The sequence below is a fragment of the Mastigoproctus giganteus genome, chromosome 10 (genome assembly GCF_048544385.1).
Source record: "Mastigoproctus giganteus isolate SK-2022 chromosome 10, ASM4854438v1, whole genome shotgun sequence".
Lineage (NCBI taxonomy): Eukaryota > Metazoa > Arthropoda > Arachnida > Uropygi > Thelyphonidae > Mastigoproctus > Mastigoproctus giganteus.
Genome location: NC_143584.1, coordinates 50,501,639 through 50,529,096, shown reverse-complemented (window position 1 = coordinate 50,529,096; position 27,458 = coordinate 50,501,639). Strand labels below are relative to the sequence as shown.

General features: G+C 37.8%; 1 long non-coding RNA gene across 1 annotated transcript in view; it reads right to left on the bottom strand.

Annotated features, from left to right (window-relative positions):
• Positions 1-2,672: 2,672 nt before the first annotated feature.
• LOC150079029 (uncharacterized) overlaps positions 2,673-27,458 on the bottom strand; it is a 243,010-nt gene continuing 218,224 nt past the window's right edge. Inside the window, exon 3 of the long non-coding RNA XR_016547554.1 lies at positions 2,673-2,773. This is a non-coding gene — a long non-coding RNA (uncharacterized LOC150079029). The remainder of the gene's footprint in view (positions 2,774-27,458) is intronic.

Genomic DNA, 27,458 nt, shown 5'->3' with positions numbered 1-27,458 from the left:
TCACAAGGGCAGATCTATACACACATCGGGGACCGTTAAAATAATATTATCCATTCGCGCTGTTACAAAAGCAGTATTTCTAATTAAGAATAATAATAATAAAAAAACTTGGCTCTTGACTGCTAAATATGATAACGTTACGTTAAAAAGCGAAATACAGGGATGTTGGGCAACCCTTTACTTTTGAAACAGCTTACAATCTACAAAGTACGTGGAATAAATTCAAATAAATCTTGAACTGTTTTAAGAGGAATATTGGACCATCCTTTACTAAGGAACGTTTGAAACTTCTTGAGTGATGAAGGTGGAGGAAATCTGCTTCTCATTCTCCTCCCAAATATGTCCACAGTGGTTCAAAAACGTTTTAAGTCTGGCGATTGTGACCATTGGGAGATGCCTAGTCTCAGTTTCATGCTCCTCAAAACCAAGATTGGACACACCTGGTTGTGTATATTGGAGCGTTATCATTTTGAAACATGGCATCGTTGTAGAAGACAATGTTTGAACTATGGGACGAACGTAACGTGATCACTCAGAATATCAAGGTAATCAATCAGTGGCAGTAATTCTCCCGTTCGGGGTAATGATAAGACCTAAAGAATACCAAGATGTTGCCCAAACCATTGTTGATCCTTCTCCATGTTTGAGAATTGGCACAAGACAGTCAGGATTGTCTTCCTTTGATGTTTGAAAACCAACTGGATTGCTGAGGATCGTGTTAATTTCTACAGATATTTTTGAGCTAGTAGTTTTGTGTTTTCGGGCTACAATCCTTTTCATCACTGAAAAGGATTGTAGCCATATATTTAAAACATTTTATCTACAGTTATATTTTAACTTACACTCGTCGTTAGTAGCATGGCTCTCGAAGGTGTTTAATAGCGCATAAATAGTGATGGTCTCATTTCAGTCTAAGGAAGCATTGTTTTAGATCGAAAGATTCGGCCCTCGGACACGTTAAATAATCGCATTGATGAATCAGTACAGTAGGTAGAAAAACAGTTAAATCTAGAAAACGCAGATCAGATCAAAAACAAATTAAATGCCACAACCCCCAAACATAAATTAATAATAAAGTTCAGGTTCATTTTGCTTCACCAATCTCGGCAATTTATGAAGGTCATGAGTTCTTCAGCTTTAAATTCCCTTGGCAACACAACGCACTTCCGCTACTTATTTCTGTTTTCTTGCTCGCGAAACCGCCCATGGTTTATTTTTTAAAGATGAAAGATATATTTTAAATAAATTTCTAATAGAATATCCTCCTTTATAGTCGTGAGTCATGTCTGCGCAACCTAAAGACTCGGATCTGCTCCCACTCTAGGCAGCGAATATTGAAAAGTCCATCCTGAAACTGATCCGTTATAGATTTCTAAGATTTTTAACCTTGCTTTTGTTAATGGCGGTCATAAATATTGCAGCCGCATAATCGGCTTAAAAAGAATGACTTCTTTTCGCAGTTATGCACATTAATACGCCTCTTTCCACAGAAAAGTGAGTACAATCTTTAGTTTTTACTGATGTGTCATCAGGTTACGTACTCTGATAAAACTGGCTGTGGATTGAGAGCGGTTATCTGTGCTGAAGTCCCTTTAGAACCATTTTTTTCTGGCTGTTAGGAGCCAGTGTATTTATTCTCTCCGTTCATGGAAGCATATTATTCCTAGCCGTTGCTAACAAAATGTTATATCTTCTGTCTTTCGCTATCTTTGCTTTGTCACGTGGGATAGTTACCGATAGCGAGGCACGAGATAGTGATATCCAAGCTGACCCGATAGCCGCAGCCACTCTGTCAAGGCATTATGACCTGATCCTTGCCTGTTTGTCGCCCTGCTTGACATTACGTGGCGGGCAGATGCAATCAATCAATCATTTGTGGCCTCATGTTATGTATCAGACAATCTTATTTCCGTTTCGTATTATGCACAGCTCTTCAGTACTTCCGGAAACACAGCACGTGGCGAAAGAGAGGGGCAACAAAAAAAAGAAAAAAAAAAAAAAAGGCCGACTTCATCACGGCGATTGCTGTTGTTTCCTAAAATGGCTCATACGATGTGTCCATTATGACGTTGTACGACATATTAGGATGTCGTCATACATTCTGGATACCTGACCGGTGAGTGATTGAGTGAGTGATGCTCGTGGAGAGAAAAGAAGGGAGATGTGGATGCGTGAGAGTCAGAAAGAGAGAATGGGGGGATAGAAAAGAAGACTGGAGGAGGCAAAGAGATATACGAGGGCTTGGGTGGAAGCAAACAGACTCATGAAGTTAATATTAAAGTATGGAATAAGAACAGAAAAGCAGATTTTAAAAATGAAAACTATAGAAAATGTGAAAGACTTCGAGTTGAGGTAACTTTCGTGTTTTCTATAGCCTTCGTCCAACATCCAGCCTCCTCTCAAACTGTAAAAACTTGAGCAGGTGGCTTAATGCTCACTGAAAGATTTTAGTCCACTGTACTTCAGTGTACGACAACAGGCATTCGGCTTGCACTGATGAATAACATTTTAAAGATTCTTCCCTGCACTCACCATGTCCATTTTAATGTAAACGTCACAGGAAAAAGTTTAGACTCATTTCCACTATGTTCACTTGGAAATCACAATTTAACACGTACGATAAATGAAAGCCTCATTAAGAAATTAAACTTTCTTTTCATAAGGTTCCTTACCTGTGATTGTATTAGTGATGTGGGATGATCCTCTGACTAGAAATATTGGGACTGAACCACTAAAAGAGATACGGAAAGAGATCTGCTTCAAAATGCAGAACCTGTGTAGAAAAATGAAAATATTTATTAAAAATCTCACAATAACATTAAAAATGCTAAAAAAATAATAAATGGAATTAATTGTCGAGAAAAAACTCCATATTTATCAAGTCTAGAACATTTGAACCGACTTTGTTTGGATGTCTCCAGTATACGCAAAATAACAGTTTTCTGGCTTCGGGAACGTTTCATTGGAAATGCGTATATTATTAAGCTCTATCTGCAATTCTAAAACAGGAAAGAGGAGGACAATCTCTCGAATTAGTACCAATGTGGAGATGTAACTATTGTACGTTCTTAATAATAATAAAAAAAGTTTCTTTTGGAGTTGCTCAACGTGGCTCGACTGGCTCGCACATAATCATTTGTCTGTGAAACTTAGTCTAAGTCTACAAGAGTGTTTTAAACGAATTGTGATCTGATTTCGTGGAAATTCTTTAGCAAACCATTATCTCCATGGCAACAGGAACAATGAAACATCTACTTTTCTAAGAAACCACGCGTGTCGTTATGAAATGTGTTGAGGTAATTTTAGGATGATTTTTGAAGTTTATGAAGCAGAGAATAGTAAATGAACAAACGGCTTTCGAAAATAGGCTGTTCAGTGTATGACGGTTTTTTCGTTTCTGACATTAGCTCGACTCATCGTACATGCTGTTAAAATCGGTATAAAATGAGAGCACGTTTTTTTGCTGTTTTTTTTTTAACAACATAAAGAATTCAAAATGAAAGAAACAAAGTTGTATTTGTTTTGACAATGTCTAAGAGAAAGTTCCGTTTCCACGTCACAATCCTTCCACACTGTAGTTTTTTCCTGTCCCTTTATTGCTACTATCTATCTGTTTTTTATTAATTAGATTCATTTTGAATTTCAAATTCAGATCTATAAAATGTGATTGTGGAAGGCAAAGAATTTCAGTGCAACCAATACCACTAAATACCTATTACAGTGGCCTTAAAATAAGGGATGAACGATGGGTCTCTGTCCTTAAGAATAACTGCATTAAGTTTATAAAGAAAACCGTTTTAGATTGTAGCTTTCATGCGCTAAAAAGTGTAGATAATTGATGTCTCTATAAAATATTAGTTTGCTATCACTTTGGGATTAATTAAATTCCCAAGTAGTCTACAGGAACGAATAAAAGCGGGAATGCGATCCCCACATTTAGGCTTCTCTTTGAAATATATCGTAATTTTGCACGAGAATAGCTATTTTAATACCTCTCAGTATTTGGGTTACGAGGGAGTTTACAGAGAGCACCCCGAACAGTAATTAAATGCTTGCTTGAACTGCTGTGTGTAGTGTATATTATTTATGGAGTTAAAGTCTGAATAATTGAAATGTCGCATTAAGTTCCCACGCCAACACTCCAGGGTACTTCGTGTTTGAATATTTCAGCAACTTCAAGGGTGTATCCGGTGATGGAGATATGCAGCATCTCGGCTTTCTGTTGTCAGGAGATGGTGAAAATTTTCCAATTTTTCGCAGTTTCATTTTCCTTCCTGATCTTGTAATATCTAAAGTGCTTATTTCGTGTCCATTAAAGTGAATTAATGAAAACTAGCATTAGTTGAGTTTCTATAAGGAATTTCTGACAATAAACAATTGTTTTTACTGTCGTTTTACCTCTATCCAATTTGTTATTTTTGTACATATCTATAAAACATCAAAGTTTTATTAGATAGCAGCGTAGTCCTGTGTCCCAAGAACAAGTGATTCGCCACAACTAAGAATTTGAAAAATTTGCGAAAAATATTAATATATAGATTGGGAAAAAAGTTAGGAAACGCTTTTGAAGCTTAAAAATCGAAATATTTGAAACAAAAAAAAATTACATAATCAAGTGATATGCAGAGTCCGCTCTTCAGTTGAAGAAAGCCTTTGAGAAACTGAGCCCACCACAAGAAAGACTATTTTCACGATTCTGATTATGCTGCTGTAAGTGTTCACGATATTCCAAGGAGGTTGACCTAATTGAGAAAATCAATTAGGTCTCGTTGACCTAATTGAGAAAAGCCGCAAAGAAGTCTTCCTCTAGAATTAAAACTTTCTAGAATGAGTCTCAAGAAAGATAAAAAAAAACTTTTCAAATTCTAGATTTAGATTTACCATTCAACATTAGTACGTCTTAACGAAGATGATTCTGGCCGTTGACTGGAGTTTCTGGGCTCACTCAGAGACAAGTGTAAACAGCCTGAAATGGTTAAACAGCTTCTCTGGTCTAATGAGCCACATTCAGATTAAATGAGCAGCGTGAACAGACATAATTATGCTTTTTGTGCCGTAAATAATTCCACATGTAACAATATCAAAGGAATTAAATGTACCAGGAATAACTCTGTGGACCACGTAGAATGGCCAGGTGTTGTCGTTGTAGCCTTCTTTTACGCTGAACACTGTTACATGTGACAACTACTCGGTCGTGTTAAAAATATGTAGTCCCGGCTATTGCAATCTAAAGTTAATCTAAAAGATGTCTTTTTGCCAAGATTGGGGTCCTCATTATTGTTCTGCTATCATTTAAAGTATTGCTGAATGAAACGTGCTCTGGAAGATGGCTCAGTCACTGGAGTGCCATTAGTTGCCATTTCGTTCACCTAATACAGAAAAAAATAGCTGGGCGAGTTTTATTTCATTTTTTCATGTGACGCTGTATCAAAGATGGTCTATCTTTGACAGCCTTACAGAATGTGAACCATTATCAAAGTACTTATGCATCTTAAATGTTTAAAATTTTATGAAGTTCAAAATAGCGGATATTTGGAAACATTTTCTAACGTGACTTATAATTATTTTTAAATTGATAGTTAACTATCAAGATTTATATTCTGCGTGTGTAGTGTTTTAAATATAAATGCGTTTCCTAACTTTTGACTCACTAAACACTTAACAGTTTATTCTTTCAGCTGTCATAATGTTTTGTTTTACTCATAATGCAGAAACTGATAGTTAATCCTAAAAATTCCGGAGGATCTGCAACTTGAATCGAACATAAAACATTCTTGAAACGGGAACATTTAATTTTTATTTAAATATAAAAAATAATTCATGATTGTAATAAAAATTTCAATTAAAAATTAATTTTATTTACTTAAGTTGTAGTGTCCACTGCTACAGTACGGTGGTTTCGCTACTTGTCGTGCGTTTGGAGAGGTTTGAGTTCGAATCCGTTGGATGCGGGAGGAATTTTTAAAGCCTCTTCTATCGGGGATGTAGTTAGCTGATCTCAGGCAGAGAGACTAGGATACACGCACTTCTACAGACAAGTATACACAGTGCTGTACGACTTAGATTAGGGTGACCAGATGCTGATGGCCACAACAGGGACAAAATAAGTTTTAATCCTAAAATTTAAACCTAATCATTGACATGACGAGTTAGCATTCTAAACACATAAGATAATTAATGTTAAAACTCGTTCCAGAAAAATAAGTTTTCCGAAAAAGGAATAAATAGTGGAATAAATTTTTACTGCGATTGACAGCAAATTATAAGTTACGAATTCATTTAATTGAATTATAGATTTTTCTTAAAATATAATTTGAAAGCTTAATTATCAGTGTGGCAGAGCTAAGACGTGCAGATTTTAATATTTTGAATAGTGATTCATGAATTTAAGGAAATGTTCTTTCAGCATTTTCATTGTGCCAGAATAGCAAACGAAAAGCCAGATAAGTTTCCAAATTTCCGAAATCTGTACCTTGAAATAAAAACTTCCAAAAAAAAAAAAAAAAACAACCCCAAACAAAATCTCTTAAGACATTATCATTCCTCTTTTAAAAGGAAATTTTTAAGCAAAGAAAACTAGCTAAATAATATATTTCCATCAGTCTAAAATTCCATATTCAATATTTTTTCACATATTTTATACTTCCATTAAAACTGGTCTACTTTTAAAAAACATCATTGCAGAAATCTGAATTTATTGAATGGTTCAGTCCATTTTTTTTGGTATGCGTAGGTCTTTTTGATACATCTATTAAATATTTCATCTTTTAGTGGTATCATTTCTTCAATGTGCCTGATAATACCCTGCCAATCGCTTGATATAAATTCAAGCAGGGAGTTTTTAAATTCGTCAATAACTAGTTTTACATTCTCTCTTCTAAAGAATAAAATTCTCAAAATTACGGTTTGACGAACTAATTAATGAAAATAGCGTGGAATTTGAACAAGATCAATGAAGACTGCAAGGCAGTTGTCCCACCATACAACGCAGATTCTGTCCACGTGGAATTTCGGCCTTTAGCCCACTGGGGGAGGGTACTCTGCAGAATAACACAATGGAAGCACTCAAAACCTGGACCACCAAGACGGCTTATAGATAGAAGAGAAAGAAAGGAAATATGTCCAGCTATCTTAGGTGGTTTTTCAACACTCTAAATGATTATTTTTACTGATAAAAATTTGCTCATATTTTGATTTGTTCATTTGAATACTTCCACACTCAGGTTATCGCAAAATTAATAGAATGGTATATTGAATTCTCGTTCAAGAAGACATTGACAACTAAGAGCTGTAATTTCAATTGTTATTTAAACTATGAAGTTAAACAAAATCATTTAACTAATTATTGAACTATTTAAAATACTTCAAAGACCGTGTGAGACAGCTTGCATTAACATTAAACGATAAATTGAAATAAACTTTAAATCTGAGCAGAGGAAACCATGCCTTGTTAAGCCTTCTGAAATAATCATAAATCGAAAAACAGAGAAGAAATCAAACGGTACATAAAACATGTGTTAATATATATCACCAGCGCATCAAAATTTCGAAACAGAGAAGTATGTGCCTTTGATGTAATCACAACAGAAGAGGACTAATCCGAAACGAAGTTTGATGTCGTCTATCTGAAGCGACATCTGATAGCAGAACTGGTTTGTATTCTGCGTCTTCCCTTGCTAGTCAGGCGGTGATTCACCCTTCTTCCCCTAATAAAGCATAATGAGTAATTGGATGCCTCCTTTCAGGATTAACAACCCCATTATTATATCCAAGAACATTCTCATATTACGAATCATTATTCTGATGTGAGGAATACACAGTTTTCTCGGACATTTCCTTTATTTGGCGCCAAGAGATTATGTATCCGGCCTCTTTCTCTTTCGAAATATAACTAGAATCTTCTGTTTGGTGTCCCGATTAATCGGATCGAGCCAAATAATATCGAATCCTTAATAGAAACAAAGGTTCTTTTTCGAAACAACCGATCAGTGAGAACTTTTTAAAAACCTCGTGAGCAGTAAAGTGGCTTGGATTTTTCCAAATGCGTTCTTATTCATTGGATCCGAGAGAAACAAACACGCAATAAAACAGGGAATGGGTAAACCAAATCTTAAAATTCAAAAGAAAAGAGAAAGAGTTTAAATTTCTGAGCAGGCTCCGTTTAATTTATAAAAGCCTGAAATGTAGATTAAGATTATTACAAATCGTAGAAATAGGTTGGTGCGCGCACAGAGGAATAATAAAAATAAATAAATAATAAACTGAATACAAAAAAACAATAGGGACGGGTGTTGAGTTTGACCTTCCGATACCAGTAGGGGGTACTTAAGTTGATCATCAGGGTTGCCAGCTGTGACCCAATTTTAGAATTTACGTTCTCACTATTGAAAGGGAAAAATCTATAGAAATAATAGCTAGATAGAGAAAGAGGAAATTTAAAAAAAAGATAAAAATATATCTGTGGAATTAAATCTAATATTAAATTAAAAGAGACATTCAGCAAACCACCACCACCATCACTCACACGTGACAACAACAACAACAAAGACAACAACCAGCACCAGTAGGGACCGAACCCTTACCTAAACCCGCCCGCCGGGAGAGGAGAGTGCAAAGCGGGGAAAACACCTTCCGTCTTTCGCAACAGTCGGCGGGCCCAAGGAGCGGCAACTCGCAGGCGATGGGGATGTCAGCGAAAGTTTTCTATGTTGAGCGTGAAAGATCGCAGCGAAACAACAGTAACTAAGCAGGTCGGGAGCTGCGAGGTGGGTTATATACAGCTGAGTTTGCATGAGTTGTTACCATTAAATTAATAATTTAACATTCATTCGTCATTTACTAAGTGCTAACGTAATTTTAATTTGAGTTTAATCTTGCTTTGTTGCCGGCTAATTATTTTATGTATAATGCCATTTTAATTACTTATTATTAAACTTTGTTGCAGCACCCAGCTGACACAGCTTTTCACGCAATAATGTTCGGGAAACGAGTACAGCCTTTTGTCTTTTTGTGTGTGTGTGTGTGTGTGTGTGTGCCTCCAAGTATTTCGCGATTTTTCATCGGGCCTGTATTAATTTGATTTAACAGCCATTAGCGACGGTAGTTGATTAAATGCAATTTGACGTTTAAGTTCCCGTTGATGTAACGTTATCGAAGAAAGCAACTCCGTTTAATTACAAAAGTTGTTAATTTGAACACGGTTTATCCCTTCCTTGCTTGCTTGCTCTCTAACGTACAGTTGAGATGTCCGGCGTGTGTGTGTGTGTGTGTGCGTGCGTAGTCGGGCGGGCGGGAGGGAAGGGAAGGAGGGAGGGCGAGCGGGCTTTTGCGCGCGCACACACATACATATGGGCCTACTGCTGGCCATGCTTACATTTTGCTTAGTAATTAATTTAATAAGTCGCTACATTTGGCAGTATCTGAAACTTATACAGAATGTGATGTATACTGGTCATTAAGAGGCCACACACTTGGCAATCTTTGCCTCCAGGCTTCGGCTAAGGCCTGCCTGCATTTTGGAATTAATGTGTAATCGGCATAATAACGAGGAAGATATCGGGAAAGAGAGAGTCGGGTTTTTTTTTTTTTTTTTTTTTCCCTCCCGCATATAAAGTTCATCCGGGCATTTATTTCTCATTGGCCACCATTCAGTGATACAATCTCGAACGTTTAATTTTATTCGATGTTCGACTAAATGCAAGAATTGTTCGCTTCTTAAAGGGGGTATTTTGCGGGATGGATATAGCGGTCTGTGAATTCGGCTGAGCGAAATGACGCCAGTTCATTACGAGTTCAATCTAACACGAACAACTGTTGGCAGTTGGATGTTGTTGGGAGGACGATTGTTACGTCTTATTAGCTGCCACTTTCGTTTCACAATTAACCCGTTGTTGTTTTAAGATCAGTCAACAGTGAGTATTGGTAATTGTATTCATTTTCTACTTTTAAGTTAAATGCCACCTAACCCAAAGTTCTTTAGGAATCGAAATCACCAAAGAAAAAATAACTCTTGAGGTTTAAAAATGACTCTTCACTGAATTCGTAATCACAATAATTCGCTGGTTTGCATTTTACTGATTAAAGGGGAAAAGAAAATACCGGAAGGTGAGGATTTATTTATTATTACCTTCCGGTATTTTTTCCCCCTTTAGTTAATAGTCCCCCTTTTTTTCCCCTTTAGTTTTTTTCCCTTTTAGTTAATTTGTTAATACCACGGAGAAGCGTGGTAACTAGAAGGGTAGACCAGAGTAACTCCTCTTATTGCATAATTTTGCCTTTAAAAACGTTTTTGCTGGCGTTATTCCAAAAATTTTGTAACGAAAAATCATCATGCGAAAAGCGTTACGGAAGTGACGTCATCTTCGGCTTCCGCCGGAGGCGAATTATTGTAACTTGTATTGTTGGAACCATGCTTGTACGATGGCAACAATAATTTATCTTCTACTGGACCAAATTTAATGAAATTTTGCACATAATTTCATCTTAGTTCTGTACGAGAGGAAAAACTTTCAAGCCTCTGAAAACTGCAGTAGTTTATCCAGGATAGTGGAAAATATGAACATGTGATCAAAGAAATTTTCTCACGTAATAAACGGGATAATGTGGACGAGTAACCGATATGTAATTATTATTAATAAAATAAAAACATTATTATATCATTATCCATTAATTTTATTAATATCTGAAAATTAAAACGTTTTTAACGCCTATCGATGACTCTTGAATGGAAAACACGTTAAATAGGCTAGCGGCAGGACACATTATGTACCTGGTGCATGTTTTCTTTTTTACGAAATACAGTTAAATCAAAAAGAAGTCTTTAATTTTGATATTTCATTTTTCTCATACGACCCACTTTATTCAAAGCAAGAACGTCCACCGCTTAGCAAGTTTTTTTTGTATGGTGTTCAAGTAAAAATCTTTACTCGAGGCCAACCATCTCTTCGCAGTTGCTTTTATTTCTTCATCGGAATCTTATCTGTAGACCTCAAGGTGTTCTTGAGGCTTTGGTAACAAAAACAAAATCGTTACGTTTTGATAGGTAGGATGAAGAACAACCTCAAATCCCAGCGAAAAGGTTCCAGCTAATGTTGAACGGTTGGAGTGAGGTAACCCTTTTACGTTCAAGCAACGTTGATGTGTTGTCAACACCTCACTAATTTCATTATTTTTTGGGGACTTGCTCAGTGTACCGGATTGCGGTCCCTTTTTTCAAAAATTCTGTGTGGATAAAATGCAGAGTCCCACAAAACAGTCAACTTAATAACTGCATGTCTTCTGACCCGCGTGTTCCAGGATGCTTCCATTTAACAAAGCGTGGCATTCAAATTTTTAAAAGAGCAACCACAGAAAAAACCTTTTGCCCATATTCTGGAAATTGAGCTGCTTGAAAAACCCAGTTGGAACTTTGCTGAGCCACTAGTGCTGAAGTTATGCACTAAGAGACATTACCTTTTCGTCCAACCTCGAATTGCTGATTTCGAAGGAAGAATTAACAAAAAAACAATTATTTTCTGAGAGGTTTATCGCGTTCTTCGACTCCTTCTCTGCTACACAGCCAGTAATGATATGTCAGTAAATCATTAGAAAGTAAATCATTAGAAAGGCGATTGAGCGCTAACGCGGACTTGGATCCCAAGTGCATGACGTTTGTGTGCGTCTACATGTAGATGTGATCGGTTAAAAAGCAACGATTCAATCTAATATATAATAAATCTATTAAGATAAAAACATTTTAATTATTTTACACCTTTAGACCCATAATCTGCCCCCTCCCGATCTCATGCCATGACGAGAGCAAGTGACTCATATGCCTTTCTTATATGTAAAAGTAAAGTGCAGCCATTATGAACTCACTGCAGGATGGAAGCCTCCTCAACAATTCATGTTGAGGGAAATGGACCATAATCTGCCACGCTGGTCCAGTGCGGGTTGGCAGATCGACCGTATTCAGCAGTCAGGGGCTTGAACCCCGGTCTACTCAAAGAGCGTGTGCTACTGCACTCCCGCTCCTGCCCACTCGGCTACGGAGGCCTTTCTTATATGTATATCGTTCTAAGTCTCCCTTTTATCCGGGAAGGTCCAGTGACCTATGTAAACTGGGTTGTCCGTATGCTTTATGAAGGTTAGTATATTAAGAATGTATGAAATAGTTGCTTTGGGTAAACCGAAATTGATTTTTTTTTGTTATCGAATGTAACAGGCAAATGGAATAGAATTCTTCTATGAAGAATACAGAGGTCAACTTGTATTGATGCTTTCTGCCCTCTCAAAAAACCAAGAGTAATAATCCGTAAAAATAATAAGGAAGCATTGCCATTTAAGTGTAGGGTATATGCCCGTAGTGTATTAAAAAAAAAAAAAAAAAAAAATGACACTAGAAACCAAACAATACGGGGGATACGAACGGTGAAGAATAGTATTGCTTAATACGCATATGATCACAGCAATATCCATTGCCCATAAAAGTATTGTAACTCGTTTATTTGTGTGTTCGTGCTGTTTCCCGGCTTGCTGTGTTCTGGTCTGTGTGTTGCGAAGGCAGTATACTGCTTAAATGCGAACACCACTATTGCTAAAATCTGGTGACCACAGCAAAAAGTTGTAAATCATGACTAATGTCATGGCATAATTTATGTTACGAGCTGAACATGTGGGGTTTTTCACGAACCCTTTTTCCCAATGTTCTGAAGAATACCATGGAACATTATTGATTTGCGTAAAATCAACAGAATGCATCTCTGTTTCCACCCCTCTACCAGCCATGAGTCGTCATTGACACTCCATCTCCCGAGTATTAGATGATCTATCCTTTTTGAACCCTCTGCTCATGGTTTGGATTGGTAAGGGAAATCCTCTTCCATTGTGCTTGCATGCCGATGTTTGACTTGGCATGGCATACCAACGCCCCCTGTTGTCCGGCAATGCCGAAGACCCTGTAGCGAAACAGGGGGATCGCAGTTGCGCACGCGTTGAATACCACTACTCTTCATTCTGAAAAAAAAAAAAAAAAAAAAATCACTGTTTTCTGAGAAAGGGATGTTTCTGAATAATTTTCTAAAGATTCAAAAATGACATCCATTTGTTTCCATCACGTCAGGTTTCGAAATTAACGAAAGAAAATTCGATTTTTCGCAAAATTTTATTAATTTTGGCAGAATTTGTGCGCTGAAATTATAATAAAATGCTACTTTAACCAGACTTTTATATTTACATAAATGTTGACAACACTATTAAAAAGGGAATTGTCGTAAAAAAAGTTCACTAAACACTAATCTCCCATTTAAAAAACTGATCTACGATGGGTTAAATTTTTCCTTTTGTTCATTTTCTTGCATTATACTTTTTACTTTACAGTCTGTCTTTGGCATCTAGCAATAGTTAGCCATCATGCTGCCATTGCACCTCACCTCTAGGTCTTTAATGTCCTGGTTGTACTGTACTGGTTGTACTGTACTTTAATGTCCTGGTTGAGGCCTATACTGATGCTGTATAGGCCTCTTTTCTTTAGTAACACTTACTAAAGAAACACTTACTTTTGCTTTTGTAAAGATGACTACAGTCGTCTCAGACAGTTTTTAAATTCTATACAGTGGGACCAGCTGGTGATGTTACCAACGGCAAATTCTAAATTGGAAGCATTTAAGGAACTAATCTGGGAAGCTACTAGGCTTTTCATACCAACTAAGAAATACTGTTCAAAGTTTAGGCCCAAATGGATGTCAGATGAACTAATGAGACATGTGGCAGAGAAGAAAAATGCATTGGATGCAGTTAATTATCAGGCAACACAGAAGCCTATGGTTGATATAAGCTAGTCTGTAATCAAGTCACGAAGGAGGTTAGGCAAGCGAAGGCAGATTACAAGAAATATTTGGAAAAGGACCCAAAGAAAAACAGCAAAGAGTTCTTTACTTATGTAAACTCTAGAAGGAAGGGGCTGAATCAGATTGGTCCACTTGATATTAATGGTTCGACTGTGGGTGATTCTGCTCAGATAGCTGACAAAAAATGAGTATTTTGTATCTACATTCACACATGAGGAATTCTGTAGGGAAGTGGAGGACAGAAGCTTATTGAACTCTAACAGGGAGCTAAATGGTTTTGTAATAATTGAGAGCAAAGCGGAAGAGAAATTGTTGAAGTTAAACACAAGAAAGGCACTTGGGGTGGATGGGATCTATCCAGTTATATTAAAGGAGGCAGCAAAGGAAGTAAGCAAATCCCTAGCCATAATTATGAGAGCTTCCTTGAACTCAGGGAGGTTCCCAACGGACTGGAGATGTGCAAATGTATCTTCAATTCACAAAGGGGGATTAAAGGGTGACACGAGTAATTACAGATCTGTTAGTTTAACTTCTGTTCCAGGGGAAATAATGGAGTTAACTGGTTGAAGAAGCATTGCAGGATCGTCTAGACAAGACCTGCAGTAATAATTCCTACACAGCATGAGTTTGTTAAAGGGAGGTCTTGTCTGACCAATTTGATTGGATACTATGATGTGGTCACAAAGGAACTGGATGCAAAAAATAAAAATCATTTTAATATTACATACTTGGATTTCAGGAAAGCTTTTGATACTGTTACACAAATTGGAGCAGTATGTCATTAAGGGCAAGTTTCTTTAATGGATAAAAGGATGGTTGAGTGGGAGAAGACAGAGCGTGGTATTAAATGGGCACTGCTAATCCCCTAGGGTTCGGTGTTGGGCCCATTGTTGTTTTGTATGTTTATCAATGATATTGATAAAGGTATATCAGGCTTAATATCGAGGCTGGCAGGGTTGTTAATGACAGTATTCTGATATTTCAACAGGATCTAGAAAAGTTGGGTAGATGGGCTGAGAAGTAGCAACTGAAGTTTAACATTGACAAGTGCAAAGTACTGCATATGGGTAGCAGAAATGTACCAAATATACTACACTCAGGGTAGTGGAGAATGAAACACACCTGGGGATAATTGTGCAGTCAGGTATGAAGTTTTCTGAGCTGTGCAGACAGGAAACCAGAGCAGGACATGAGTATTTTTCAGTGATATACAGGAATTTTGCTAGCAGGGATAAAGAGGTGATTATCTCTATGTATATGGCAATGGTCAGACTACACCTTGAGTACTACGTACAGGTCTGTAGGCCTCATTTTAGGAAGGATGTAGAGTTGATAGAACAAGTATAGAGAAGGGCAACAAGACTGGAGGGGGTACAAAGGGGTACTCTTACCAAGAAAGACGTAAGTTCTGCAAATTGCAGCGTCTGGAGGTTAGGCACCTTCTAGGTGATCTGAGTGATGTGTATAAGGCCTTGAATGGTTTGATCGAGGAAAGACAGGTGTCGAATAGATGTGTGGAAATTTGCCTTTAGCCAGCGGGTGGTTGATTGCTGGAACAAGCTTCCACCTGTCCTTGTGGAAGTTGGCAGCTTAAATGAATTCGAGGCAGAAGAACTAGACACACTTTTAGAGTCAATGGGTGGGTGAAATGGGGTTTTTTTTTTTTTTTTTTTTTTTTACTGATGCTGTATAGGCCTCTGCTAATGCTAATATGGGATTGGTCTAACGGCAGATGGAATATTAGGATACACAATGCCATTCTTACTCTTTGCATTGTATCTCTGTACATTAACTAAGCAAAAGTAAAAGTCATCACAGTTGTTCGTAGTCCCGCCCCAAATCAAGGAACTGCAAACGGCATAACCTTCTTTTTACCATTTTTCCAAAATCTCAATGGTTCAACACAGGTTCGTCAGACTTTATGCGGAGTCCATTATTTACCTTGGTCACAGAGTTTCACTCCAAAATAAGCACAATACACATTTTTAGAAATTCTGCAATATCTTGTGTCTGCTTGAGGACTACATAACTTCCGTAAATATAACAAAACAAGTTCGGATATTTCAAACATTTGCGTGAAGATATTTTACTCACTTTTCAGTACAAGTTTGACACGATAACCTCAAAAATAAACTCTGCACACGCAGATAAACAGTGCTGCATGGAACTCGCAAGCTCAAGAAACAAATGTCTGAAGGCGCTCTTGCCGACATGTGTAGATTTAGTTTACAAATTTCCAGCATTTACTCCTAACGTAATGCATTCAATAATGTTTGTCAATGATTTGTGGAAATATAGAACGTGATTAAAAAAAAAAAAAAAAAGAATATTTCTGAAATCAGCGTAAAAAAACTGAACTGAGTTATAAACAACTATCAGTTTACAAACATCGAAAACAACCTTACTGAGTGTTGTAATTGACAGTGGTTCAAGTTCCTGTGACTGCTTAATACGTTAATGATCGTGTGCTTGTTAAGATGAATGTAAGCTTCTGTTACATATATGTCATAAGCAGAACACGTATGCTCTAGACATGCGCTGAAGAAAGATACTGCTTGTCTGCTCTATTGTTACTGTACTGTATACGGAAATCAAGATCACCAACTCATGAATAATATCGATGCCAATGTTATGTCAGTTTTCTCCTTCGTGGTTTCTCCATTTTTCTCCAGAGAAAGCGCATCTTTTTCATCCATTAATTTTTTTTAAGCCAGCGTGTCATTGCGTTTGAACGAGAGGGTGCATACTAGTTGGTACTCTCGTTCATATTGCCTGACTTGAGTTTCCTCTAAACGCAGTCCCAGGCTGACCCTCCACCCCAGAGATGGGATAAATTGATTCCGGTTGCATTTTCTTAGGGGGAAGGAGAGAATATTTTTAAGAGTCTTCTATTTCCCTCCTCCTACCTATATGCATCAATTTCCGAACGCCGTTTACCCCTCCATGAATTCCTTTCATTGAAGGGTAAACAGTTATGGTTTCCTTCCTAACCTCAATGGGTTGAATGAGACAAACAAAGAAAGGCAGGAACCAGGGAGTAATTTTCTAGCCATCGTTGTGTCCTGATTGCAATGAGGACAGTCGTGCAACACAAACACTGCATAACAACATACAAAGAATGATACCAACAACATGCGAATTATGTACTCTCCTGAAACGTGTTTTAACTCTGATTATTTGTGTCCGCCTTCGCATTTGCAGGAGATGATAATGTTCCTCAACTTGTAATTAAATGCGTAATCCCATTCATTATACAACCACCCTGGCAATCCTCAATTCAAGACACGGTCGTTTCCCACTGAGAATAGCTACAGAGTCAAGCGATTCCCCAAGGTCCGAAACCAATCTCTTATTAAGAATTACTGCCCAATCTCGATGGATTTAACCCTTCTGAAGTTATCTGGGAAAACGCTGCAATCAGCCCTCATCAAACAGATCCTTGCAGATAAGCCTCCCCAGATTCATTATGCAGTCTCACAGCGATCAACGGCTACATAGTTCCACATGACCATAAATGCTGCGTTATCAGGCTTTCGAGTGCAATCAAGAACTTAGCGTACTTACTTGGATATAGAGGCACATTCGATGCAGTGAATGCTCCATCACTATTATGGCTGTTAGAATCGTACTCCAACATTAAAGGAAACATCCTGTGCTCTCTCTCTCTCTCTTCTCTTCTCTCCTGGGAAAGAGTGTTGCAGCTGGAGACAAAAGGAAGAAGATGCTATAAAACAGTAGTTTTAACCGGAGCTCCCCAAAGCCACATCCTCTCGTGATTTCCATTTACTGCTATGCCGTAACTAGTCCAACAGATCCTCTCCTACGAGAATGAGCTTAAGATTTTGACTCATTGGCCCCAATCCCAACCTCAACCTGGTCACAAACCGTGTCTTATTGACGTGGTCTGGCTAGGTTGAAAATCGTATCTTTCTTCGGCAGTTTGGCCTGATCAATCGTCCCTCTGATGGAAGGCCAATCCTGCAGTGATCGCAAAAGAAATGGGCAACACCAAAATCTCAGTTGTTAGATCCCAATCAGACTTGGATGTAGTATTCGGCCCGAAACTTCAGCCTAACATTCAACTACATAAACTCACCTCGTGGGCCACAAGGCTGAACCGGATAGCAAAACAAAATCTCTTACACATAAAGAACCCTGGAATCGTCAAGAAATACATCAGAACCATTATTTATCCACCATTAAATGTACGCATCGAAAGTATGGGCACCTGTCACCCCATTTCAATTCAAGACACGATCGTTCCAAAATCCTTCTCATAACATCTGAAATTAGCTATTTAAGTGGGCCAATTTGTCGTCTCAAAAATGAAAACATCATAAATGAAAAAAACACCGTTCACAAATTGGGGCCCACATCGAAATTCGGATGAACCCGAATTTCGATGTGTGCCCCGTCCTCAAGGCCTTTGTCTACCAGCCAATGTGAAGCCTCTGGCATTCCTGCTGTGAAGGGTACATTGTATATATCCTTTTGTACACAATAAAAATATATATGTATATAGAACAAATGCGATAGGACTTCCCGTCCTTTCCAGCTCTCCTCGCCAAACTCCTCTCCAAGCTTAATAGAAGATTAAGCCTCCAGCATACTAGGCTATAACTGATGGACGGTTTCCTCCGCTTTGAAATGTTGTCCGAGGTCTACAAACCCGATGCTGACTTCAACAAGTTTGCGATTGAGAAAAAATGCAGAAAGGAAGTGTTATCTACGAAGCATCCACGGCCAAACTAGTTGTCGTGCTTTCGACACGCTTCTAAATCTCTCTGGATCTACTCTAGTTCTGTGATGCAGGCCAATACGTGACCACACACACAGTGTAAAGGCAGAGAAACACTTATCACGTCACGTGACTCTCGTTATGTCCCTCTCACAGAGTAGTACTCTGTGGTCCCTGTTTAGCGTAAACTGCGAACTCGGTCGGAGAAGAAACGTCACTGTAACGTAGGGTGGCCAGATTAAAAATTTGATTTCGAGGTATTCATTCCTCGTTTAGGAGTACTCGCATTATATCTTAAGAAAACCGAAAAATTTTAATAACAACCATTTTATTTCTATATTTTGTTGATTTTTACAAGTTCGTGGAATGCAAAATTAGTCAAATTTTAATAAAATTAACTAAATTATAAGGAACCTTTGATCACGCCATGTGACAAGTTACGTTTGTATACCGTTGATGCCAAGTCCTCGTGGATAGTACAGTTAGTAGGATCACCGTCCTCCCCACACCAGTGGAAAAGACGGGAGGAAGCTTTTTGGGGCTTTTTCACAACCTGGCTGAGTTAGTCGGTCTCAGGTAGCATGGTTTTTTGTCCATCAAACAGAAAATCGACCACAGAAACACACGCAATTTTGACAGTTTATACGTAGCAATATGGCCTTAGTCGCTGATGCTCCTAAAACCCTACAACAACTGGCGGAGAGGCAACAGCTGTTGTGTTCTTGTTACCCTTTTGCAAATTATTTGTTTCCACTTTAAATGTGTGGATATATGTTACTGTAAATTGTTTAAACTCATGGTTCTTTCTGCCGTTGTATGCTGACTGCTCACTTCGGCAGGATTGTTGCTGGTTATGCTTAGGGATCAAAGTCTTTGGGTAATTCGTACTGGAACTGCATTGATAACTGATAACTGCTAAACCGTGTTACTTACTGAGTAGTGAAGAGGATTACAGACGGTTAAGTAACAGAACAATAAGTACGAATTTGCATTTAAACTTGAATTTTTGAACCTCTAACTATTATGACCTTTAGAGAAATCGAATATTGTGTTGTATATACGTGCGTTCTTGTTGGTTAGACGTACTTCTGTCTGCCTGAGTGGATCTACTAATCTCATGGGAGAGATTAGAGCTACAGAGTGATGGCTAAAGTGCAGCGGTCAGCTTCATGAAGGTATGTTTTATTCTGGCGCTGGAATACTCAACCTTTCAGGCAGGCTGGCCAGCATTGAAAAGTATAATATGCTACGAGAGTTGGAGCATTACAAGAGTATAAATACAAAGCAGTCTTTTGCATTAAAATATATACACAATTAGGATTAATGAAACAATAAAAAGTAATTTCTTATTATGCATAGGGCGTATGATCAGTGTGGTGGTTATTTAATACGGAAAAGAAGAAGAACAAGTAAATATTGAGTGCGAGGGATAGACAGTGAGAAATACGTTTTATGACTAGAAATTTAAACGGGGTATAGTGAAAAGTATTTGTTCGCGAAGAAATGGAGAATCAATAACAGTTTATAATATTGTAAACAAAAAAGAGACCCATGGAGTTGTCGTCTAGAGCATAGAGGGACGAAACCAAGTTCTTCATAGTTTCGAGAGTTAGACAAAACATCTCTACTGCTAAAAGACTAAACACTTTAATAAAAATAGCCTAAACTTACCTTATTAAAGTGAAACGTGACTCTGCCTTGTTTCGCAAGAGAATTAGTATTTGGTTCCATCGCTATTTACACTCAGAGCAGCATCCGCCGAAGCACAGAACTCGCAAAAACTTTCGAATGATATTTCTGTCTGAGAAAAAAAAAACCCGCCGTTCTATCCAAAAGAAAACTAAACTACTGTAAATTCAAAATGCGCCAAGGAAAAGGTTTGATACTTACTAGTGGGCATGGAACTTGACCACATTCCATTCTGCTGTAAAAATAACATTAATATCTCTTTGCTGTGGGCTGACCGATTCTTAAAAACAATCGCACCTTAAATTTTCACATTTTCTTGCGAAACGTTTTAAGAATACACTCAACGCTATCACTAAAATTCTGATGGAGATCTGATAGGCTGTTGTAGGGTCGTAGTATGGTCTAAGGCGCATCAACGACTTAGGTCATATTGCGCCGTATACATTGTCTGTAAATTGCTCGTTATCTGTGGTCGATTTGCCTGTTTGCTGGAAGAAAAACCCGAGTTTCCGGGGGAGAAAGCTATTCTACCCTCATTTGAGACCAAGTAACTCGGCCACGTTGTGAAAAAGGCCCATAAAAATTCCTGATGTCATCGACAGGATTCGAACTCGAGTCTTTTCCATCCAGTGTGGGGAGGACGGTAATAGCAACTGCGCTACCCATGAGGGCATCTGACAGGCGAGTTCCCCTTTTAAAACTATATGGCACATGTAAAATCATTAATACTACTACTATTACAGTATTTGTCGTGATCAATCCTCCCAAATAGCGCTCTCACCGCTCAAAATCAAGTTGATTCATTTGGGCGACTGAAGAATTTTCCACTATTTCCTACACCCTAGCAATGACCTTAGTTGTAAGTTACTGATACGTTAAAGGGACAACATGAAGTGCCGACTGCAGTTGAGCACCCCTGATCTGGCGAATAGATATTCAATATAACAACTTACCTGTTCGTGCAATGATTATTCGGATACAATCGAGACGTAGAGGACCTCACGCTGAATTCACAGCTTCCAAATTGACTTCTGAACTCAGATTTAACCATAAAATCGGAGCGCGATTTCACGCGGCTGCAATGCTAGCTGCACTGTCAATTTTGTAAAACCTCTTACCTTTATTAGCCGATATGAGCCCTCTGAAATTTTTATGTATCATTTTTCTTATTTGTTCCACGCTTTAATAAATATATTGATAAAAACATCGATGAAAAACTGCTTTTTTACCTTAATTTTTGTATCCTATAGACTTAATGTAGTTTTAATGAGAGTTAAAGCTGACAAAAGAGCCAACAAAGCTAAATTTTATAAGACAATTTATTTCATTATGGAAAAAGGGAAGACCTCATGGCAATCATAATACAAAAAATACAATGGAATTTTAACAAAAAATCTACTTCGATGGCTAGCAACGATGCAGGCAGTAATATATTTTCTCCTCTCGGATTAGTCCTAGGCTTGCGAACAATACCAGCGATACCTGGTGGCAATTATCTTCTCATTGCGAACCGTAGATTATATTTTGTTATTATTAGGACAGTCATCGGGGAATCAATGATCCTCGAAAGATGTCTGTGACCTCTCTCACTCCTATGTAGCGGAAGGGTAGTCTAATATCATGGGGATAGAAGGATATAAAACAAAAAAACACAAATCCCAAAATTTGTCAGTCTGGAATAGAACCAGGTTTTATTAATGCTGAAAAGATTTATGAACTCTCATTAATCTCCCGAATCTTTTATTGTAGGCTTCTTTTTTATTTATTTATTTAAAACTGATCCCTTTAATAACTATTCTTTTATTATTATATATCCCTTCTTTCTTTCCAATACAAAAAATGGCTCTTTATTAGCAAATTAAGCTAGAATGAAGAAAAAAGCACTGGATTAAAAACGTTCTCTCTCTCTCTGTGATCTTTTCCTACCTCCTAAATGTTTCCTTCGTCACTGCACAGAGACGTGTATAGGGATCGTTTTGTCTTGTGTCGGAGGAGTTCTTCTTTCGAATTAAAACGAGCTGGCGTTCGATTTTAATTTCACGCCTCCATTCAAACCTTTCTGACGCTTCGTCGCAGGATGTTGGGAAGTCCTTGCTTTCTGCATAACCGTGGCTGTTAAATCAGATTTGCTAAGGAGAAGCTTGATGCGTGAGACAAGAAGTTTGATGAAGCCTTTTATAAAAGGTAAATTATTCCAAATTGTTCGCCATCATGTATCAACCTGTATAATAATGGGCGCGTGAGCTGTAGCTCGTCCACAGAATCCCCCGGTGTGGTGACTTTCTTGCAGCCATACGTGTTGCCTTCCTGTTTAATCAACGCTACCACTCCAAGGGTAATTTTTTTTCTGGGAACGTGTAGAACTCTTCTGAGACCGCTTCCAGTGAAGGCATGCTCTCGAATCTTTTTGAGTTCCACCTTCATATGAGTTTGTTTAAAGTTCCATATGTTTACTGACCTACCCATTTATTAGATAATTCCACATCGCGATATTCGTATGTCTCCTGTAGTAGGCAAATGCAGTCGTCATGACGTGACAGGTCATGTCATGCGGTACAAAAGACTTAACAGGAACTGCAGTGCTACGGTGTTAGATAAAATCAACATATTTTTTGTTGCTCCTGTAGACTAAGAATACTCCCACTGCTTTCTTTTTTATTTTAACGAGAGTGATTTTCGATTGGCAACCTTTACCATACAGTGTCAACATTCTGTTGCGATTTTTTGGAGTTGAAAATTGAATAACTGCGCGTTTGAACGCGCCGTCTGTTTGAAATGATATCCAAATGTAAAACAAAGATGAAAGGAAACGGGTCTTGTTATGAACTGGCGCGTCGGCGTTTGGATTACAACATACGCGTAGCAGATCCCCCACCATCCCTAGAGCTGTACTTTAATTGAACACCCCACATAATATATCGTAAGGAAGTGTAAAGTTTCGCTTTCAAAGACAATCGTATGTTGATTCCATAATATAGTATCCCAATGTCTGTCCCACGTTCGTTCAAAATCAGCCAGCGCTCATCTCTGTGTGGCATTACGTCATTTGTAGCTTAACTGCAAATCGTATAAACTATCTTTTATGAGACTCATTTGTCTCCTGCTTGGGAAAATTCTGAATCGAATTGTATTGGTGTGAGGAACTTCTTGAATCTTTGATTTGAATGTCCGTTTCTTTTGGTTCCTTCACAAAAACATTTCCAAAGCTTTTCGGTGCCGTATTCAATTAGTCATCCAAGCTCATGATAAAGGAATTTGACATTAGCAGGCTGTCTTCCTGAAAACCCACCCTTTGATCTACTTAATACGCCTTCAACTGCCTTGCATAAATGAACAGACGCATGACTGATTCTTTCTTTCTTTTTTTTTTTTTTTTTTTACCAAAAATGAGATAAATGCAAGCCCTTTTGGGGATCAAATATTACAAATATAAGGATGCCACAATAAAAATAAGGCATAAAATAAATCAATTTATTAATTAATGTTGTCCTTTAGTGATACAAAATATTGAAAATTCAATGTCAGCTTGATACGTATTAAAGTTTTAATATATTTAACTAAATTATTTATAATACTAATATGTTGTTCTTTTACCCAGGAAATGTCTAAACTATACTGAGGAAAGATGGATCCACATCAAAACTCCGTGAACAAAAGAAGTGCGTACCGAAACTGAATTCAACAGGTCTTCAAAGGTTTAAATTTTTTGTTGCAGCATTTCAATATTTAAATTACAACAGATGTACCGTAGCATTCCTTCCATGGCCAGGGGATTCACAATTACAGAACACAGACTCGACTAATTTATAGAAATTAATAGAAACTAAGATAGTTTTCATGGAAATTGATATAATACAGTGTGTTTTTAACGTAGCCAAACCCATACAACTGCATATCTCTGGTTACACTTGTAGGAACAACATAGGTTACGTGTAAACCTGTTGTATAAAGTCGCAATGCATTACAAGAGGTACTAGAGGTGATCTATATTCTGTGCTAAACATGCTACAACCCGACGACACATACTCGGCCACATGGTGAAGCATGAGAGGGTTAGACAGCCAGTCTCACGAAATTACTTCTTTTATACACATTTTCTTTCTGTTTATGGCAAGAGGGTCAATTTATGTATACTTAAGAACCACTTTTTTCTCATTGAAATGGTTAAAAGGATCACAGAAAATCGAACTTATTTCCAGATGACACACACAACGTGAAATATTCCCATGGATGGGATTAGAATCGTAGGGCCCAGTTGGTCACCGCTGATTTATATGATAGTTCCGATCAATTTGTTAGGGCATCTCTCGCTCACAATATAAAGAGGCAACCGTCTCATATCTAATGGACAATTATTTCAGTTAAGGGACCAATTAAAAATAATTGCACAGCATTCTCGGCAAATTAGCCTGCAATAAGTCAGCAAATAATTACAACAAAATAGTACTTATCCGCTATATATAGAAAACATTGCTAGTAAATGAATAGCTGTGCAGATCAGGCATCTTGATTAAGCATAGTACTTTGGAAAGGAATGCTAGAGTAAAAATCTTAAATTTCGAACAACCTGGAGCATCAAGTGAATCATTTCTGTTCCACAAAGGAACAAAATTTAGCCCAAGTAGTCGGAATTGGGTGCGACTGCCCTTCCTTCGCGATCCAAAAGAGTTTACAGGTCATGGAAATATGTGAAGCGTATTTCGATATTAATGTTATCCTTCGTATCATGCTGATACGAAGGATAACATTAATCGTGCGTATGAGTGCAAAGATGGCAGGCATCGGTGTCAACACAATCCAAAACGATGGGTCTCCAGTCGGTGCTGCTTCGTTTTGTCCACGACCCCAGTTTTCGACTTGGCGAAACTTAAAGGAAACCATGTATATCAAGCCTTTAACCATTTTGTTGTTTGTAATGACGAAGTGGCAACAACAGTAATCACTGATTAAGTGGTAGGAACATATCACGAAACGTTTGATTTCCATCTGTATATAATTTACAACTGGAAATAAACAGATATTTAGATCTTATTAGAGTTAAAAGTGCTTCATTACTCTTTTATGTCAAAATTGTTTCATGCATCCAGTAACTTCAACATTATAATTTATCAGGATGGTCAGCCATGGCCTTCCCTTAAATCCATGCGGGAATCTAGAGGCTATTACATTAGTCCTGATGTGAGTACTAACTTTAAGCCAGCGACTAAAATCACTGGTAAGTTCACTAAAGAACTACTGTCTGATGTTAGCTGTTTGTAGGATTCAGATTACAGACGCCAGATGTTCATCAAGCCAAATAATTTCTTCTCCATTCATGCAATTTTAATTACAATATCTGTTCTCAAATGTACTTCGAATAACACATGAAGAGAGCAATTTTATTTCATCTTAAAAAGTGTTTATTCGGTACTGTCACACATTTCTCTCTAAGGACAACGTCATATTGCATATCGTGGTTTCGGACTTTGGGGGTGCATAACTTTGTAGTCTCAGACTTAACACTCGGCTGTTCTTTGTGGGTGTACGTGTTCCTCACTAAAAGTGTTCTACTCCATTGGACATAAAAACACCAGAATCCTCAAAAGGTAGGAAGGGTTATAAAAATAATTGATTTTATATGACTGATTTATCAATTAAGAAAATTAATACACCAATTAAAACGTATATAATTGGGCAATTAAATTAAAAAGCTAATTTACGAATAAAGAGACTAACAAAAGCATTTGGGGCTCTGAGAGAATCGTAATGTACAAAAAGTCAATTAAAACAATTATAATTAAAGTAGGTTGACACTAATCGAATCGCGTGAGTTGTTATGAGGGGAATTTTACTGTGGAGGAAGGTTTTTACTTTATTGATAGTGAGCTAAAATTCCCACAAAATACAATCATTTATCAGTTAACGGCGTTTCTAGATTCTCTATTGAATTCTACCTTCAAGTAAAGGGGGGGGGGAACCACAGCAATTTACATGTAAATATTGATGGACATATTCTCTAATTTAGGAATGTGTTCCTATTTACAATAATTCACCATGAGATACGTTCTCATGGTGAATTATTTTGGACTCGCATACTTATTTAAGCTTCACTTTACTCTTTAACAACAAAAATTAAACAAAATAAATATTGACTTTTTAAGACTCCAAAGAGAGAGATGTGACAGAATTTTGCTTCTTCTGATACAGTTCTTTACAACAGCGCAAAACGTCACTCAATCCTCGATCGAAGTTATCGCTCCTTCCCTTGTTTGGATCATCTTCAACCAGAAGGGACCATCCTTTTTTCCAACAAGTTGAAGGTTTTAGGTCATTTTCTCTGGTGAGCTGTTTTCTGACCCTTTGTTGCTAGAACGTCGAATCCAATTTCATTTACGAGTTGCACAATCCAAGTGGATTTTTGGAGATAATGAAAAGTTCCTGAACAGCGCGAACGCACTTCGACCACGTAATCGAATACACATTCATCGTAGCCTAACTTATCCCCCCCCCCCCGTGATGTCGCAATGTTGTCTATTACTTCTTAATGTCGTATGCTATATGATCAGAACTTCAGAATTGATGGCTGGGCCTAGCTGTCTGTTTCGGGCGAATCATGCGACGACTGCTCCCCAAGTTTTGCTGTTGCATGGTTCGCCGGAGATCATGTTGTTTTTTTTTTTTTTTTTACAACACCGATGAACCAAAGGGTTCATCGGTGTTGTAAAAAAAAAAAAAAAACCGTACTTGCGGAGCATCTAGCTTACTAAAGTTGATGAAGAAAGCTCTACTTCCATCATCGTCCATTGCGACCACCTCGAGTCCATTTTTCTATGCTTGATTAGATCTTCGTTGGTCAACTCAGAAGCGTGCGATTCTAGCGCATCCGACACTTATGTCCACTTCGTCGAATCCAATTTCATTTGCCAGTTCCACAATCTAAGTGATTTTTGGGGACATTCTAGGTGCTTGTCAGAATCGAATTAGAAGCAGAAGGGGGTCGATATTGCCAATTCATTGAACTAAATTCTTTCTAATCTTACTTGCTTTAGGCTTCCTATTAACCTTTCCAAATCAGTCCAAACAATTTTTTTCCTGAAAACGGTGGCGCCTCCCTAGCCAGGTGGGCAGGAGCAGCAGTGCGTAGTACACGCTTCTTGATTAGACCGGGGTTCGAGCCCGTGACCACCAAATACGGAGGATGCGGAAAGGTCAGGGAATGATCACCG